This window comes from Helianthus annuus, chromosome 7 (assembly GCF_002127325.2).
Source record: "Helianthus annuus cultivar XRQ/B chromosome 7, HanXRQr2.0-SUNRISE, whole genome shotgun sequence".
In the NCBI taxonomy this organism is placed as follows: domain Eukaryota; kingdom Viridiplantae; phylum Streptophyta; class Magnoliopsida; order Asterales; family Asteraceae; genus Helianthus; species Helianthus annuus.
The window spans coordinates 11,659,727-11,663,862 of NC_035439.2; positions in this window are offsets into that span (position 1 = coordinate 11,659,727).

Here is a 4,136-nt window from a genome sequence, read left to right on the forward strand (position 1 = left end):
TCATAGAGAGTGTGAGTCGTCTCGGGATCCAAGATTGATCGTAAGAGATCTTGACAATCAAAGGTCATGTTTGTCTAAGTCTCTTACATCACTTGGTGAAGATAAGTGTTTGGTGTAATACTTTTTATTTTTAATCTTTTGCACTTTTTAATTGGTTTTGTATTAATGACTTTAATTACTAGTTTCTTATGTTGAAGGTGATTCTTCCTTATCGTTTATCCGTGGTGTCTTGGCATTATTTTACTGTCTTTATAAAATAAAAGATTTTCACCATTCATATCTCCACGGTCTATATGGAGGTATGTTGGCTACCTGGTCGGGGGTTAATGGAACGGTTTGGTAAGAGTCTTGCCATTGTTCAGTGTATAGATCCTGCAAAGGACCTGGGTCAAATTTAGTAGGACCTCCTTCAATGCCCAACGGTATTGGATGGCGGGGGTCCAAACTCTTTGACCCCCTCATAATTTAAACTACTATTAAAACTTTAACCCGGCTACTTAGGACTGTATCCCTGCTGACTCAGACTACTTAGCCGAGGGTAACGTCACCTTCAAAAGAGGGGCCTACCACATTATGCATTAATAACTTAATTAATTATCTTTCAATAATCCGACCCTTTAGGATTGTATCCTTGCTGACTCAAACTACTGGGTTGATGGTAACGTCGCCTTCAAAAGAGGGGCCTACTACAATAACTAAGATAATCTCTTAAATAAGTGCAAAAGTGAGAAAAAAATCAAAGGTTACACTACACACGAGTCGGATCCAAGTGATTCATCTTGTCTATCTGTTTTTACTTTTATTTTATTTTCAGCATTTTAGTTAGTTTTATTTTTCTAGTTTAAAAACCTTTTTTCTAACATTTTGATTTGATTAGACGTTGAGGATAAACCGGTACTAAAAGCTCTTGTGTCCTTGGACGACCTCGGTATCTTACCAACACTATACTACGTCCACGATGGGTGCACTTGCCCATATGTGTGTTTAGTGTTAGTGAATATCGTGTTTATAAATTTAAAACTTGGCTAAAAAGTGTAAAAAGGGCTTAAAATATACACCTAAAATATATTACACCTAACACGCATCAAGTTTTTGGCGCCGTTGCCGGGGACACAAGGATTTTAAGAAAGCTTAAAATCGACGGCCTAATCAGTTTTTCAAACCTTTTTCAAAACGCGCGCACATTTTTCTGCATTTTAGTTTAGTTTGCATTTACAGTAGCCTGAACACGTGGCTGTGTTCACTGAACACGGGGCCGTGCTGCATAATTTTCATAAAACACCCAGATACAGAGTCTGAACACGGGGTCATTGTCACACCCCAATTTTCCACGTGTCACCGGTGGGCCCGGTGGGGAGTATAGTGACGTAGTTGGCATCATCATAGACAAACAACACAATATATAAATGCACAGCGGAAGCAAAAGATAAATATATTACATTCCGAATATAAGTAATGTCAAAGTATTACAACGGAAGGTAAAGGATCCACAGGCGGATCAATAAAAGAAAACTGTTCGATAGGCTTTAGGCATCTAGAACTTGCAAGATTCCCTAGTGACGCCCCGAGCTCCCAGCCAATTACGCATAGTACCTGCCACTCAACCTTTTGGAAAATACGTCAGTTTACACTGGTAAATACAATTAACTGACTCATTTTGGAAAAAGAGTTTGAAAAGTGATTCGTGTGCAAACGGCACAAAACATCTTGACACATTGATTAAAATGCACAGAGGCAAATTAATCTTTATACTTGGGACAATTTTATTAATAAAAATCTTGTATCCGATTTACATGGTTGTCCAACATTTAGGGCCGGTGATTATACAATACAAGCCGGACAAGATTAATCGACACACCACAAATATAATCTCACAAGAAGATACTCTCACGAGTGAGTATACGTTATACATATGCAACAGGAGGTGTTTTGCCTACACCTTGTGCTTACGTCGTGGCCATTCACTTTTTAAAATGAGCCAAGGATATCCAGGACACGGTCATTAACCCCCAATGTTATTTGTTATCAATCAACACAGATTAAAACGGGATTATGCAATTTACTCATCTCCGATTAAACAGTTTCTACACCCGACCAAGCGGTATTTTTATAATACCGTATCCCAAGCCCGTATAAGGGAAAATAAGTTAAAAGTATTTACCTGAGCTAGCTCCTGTCTTAAATATCAAGAATAATAACTCAGCCGTATTCCTAAGTAAGCGTAGGTACGATTTACCGGAAAGCTCTAGTCTGGAACGATGGTATAAATAACCAATTAGACTGCTAACGGGTCTTTAATTAAGCCTAAGCTTAGACCGGTTAGTCTTACAGAAATATACGGTTAAGACGCATGATTAAGCGAAAGACCGGATAGAATGTGATTTAGACCCGACAAGTTTGAATACTTGTATAATATGGGTATACTAAATACATTCTGGATTTTGAGATAAAAATGATAACGTTTGACCCGTTTCGGTCAATTTACGCAAACTAGTTACGTAAACCGAACCGAACGCAAAAAGGGCGTTACGGGTAACCAAAAGAGTCAAATGCAAGTTCCCTGAGATAATATGTTTTAAATATGATATAACATCAGTAAGTTATGTTCTATATTGCCCGGAATAATTTTAAACTCAATTTATGCCTTATAAGGGCATTTTGGTCATTTAAAAGATTATAAAAGAGTCATATTAGAAATCTGAGTTTCGGGTCTGGTTTATACAGTAAATATACTTCATTTAACATATTATAGCAGTAGGGTATGACCCATATACCAAACTTTAACATTTAAAATCAAACTATGCACCGTATGGGTATTTTAGTAATTTCACAAGGGCTAAAACTGCCAAAACTGGAAATCTGAGTTCAAACATTTATACTTACTGTTATTATATAAAAATATACTAAATACATCAGTGGGTATGAGTCCTATATGTTTAAAATGAGTATAACGCTTACTATGCGCTAAAAACGCTTAAAATACGATTTAACGCCGTTTCCGGGTTTTAATAAGAAAGCTGAGATTTTTACATTTCCAGAAGGCTCAAAATAATTTATTTAACATATAAAATCAGTAGAAAAAGGTTTCGGGTCAAAAGAATGTATAAAACTCATTTTATGGCTTAAACGGTCAAAACCGACATTAAACCGAAATAACTAAGCGATCTAAGATACGACCAGCCAAAAATTAAATAAAAATCATCTAAAATCCCAAAATATTATATAACATCAGTGGGTAAAAAGTTTTGTATCAAAACGTGGCCTGAAATGGGTTATACGCGAAAAGGGCCGTTTATGTAACTTAAGAACATAGTTTTACGCTAATGGCCATAACTCAAAATCTGGACCACCAACTGATCCGAAATTTTCGGTGCAAGTTTATATATTAGAAATAAAGATTTCTACTCTTTCACTTTTCCAAAAATCACGTTTTATATCAAAAAGGGCAAAATAGTCAACTTTAAGCATAATCGGAAACATGCAAATGAATCGGCTAAGTATAGACTCAAGCAACAAAATTCCAGAGAGTTTTACCAAAATAAAAATGGTCAAAAATAATCTCCAATACAGATCTCAAACATGCATGTACGGATCCGAATCGATAGTCTACGAAAAAGTCGTTTTACAAGACTTTCGGTTCCGATTCGTATTTATAGTAAAGATTTGTCGAGTTTATTATGATAGAACATATTCTTACATGTATTATAAGTTGTTTATGATGATCAAACAGATTGCATGTCCTTTACATTACCATTTAAGCTTATTTTTGCAAAAACAACTTCTGTTGACTTTTTAAGAACGCCTTTGACTCGAGAATTAGCATGCAACAAGTGGGAATCAGAGAATACCCTTTTGAGGGTTTGTTTCCCACATAAGTACCAACATATATGTGGTTTCAATTTGAGAAATGACTGAGTAAAACTCGTTTAATCAGAAAGTCAAAGTATAAGAACAATCAGTTTGACTTTTAGCAATAATCAAAGCAAGAACGAATTTGAGGATGATATAAAAGATTACCAAGGTCCTAATGAAGCCTAGCAAGTACTTGGAGTCGGCCTTGGTGTCCAGAAATGCTCCAGAAAGTCTTGAGAGCTTTTGCAAGTCTTGGGTGTTCTTTGTTTACAACAAGTGTTCAA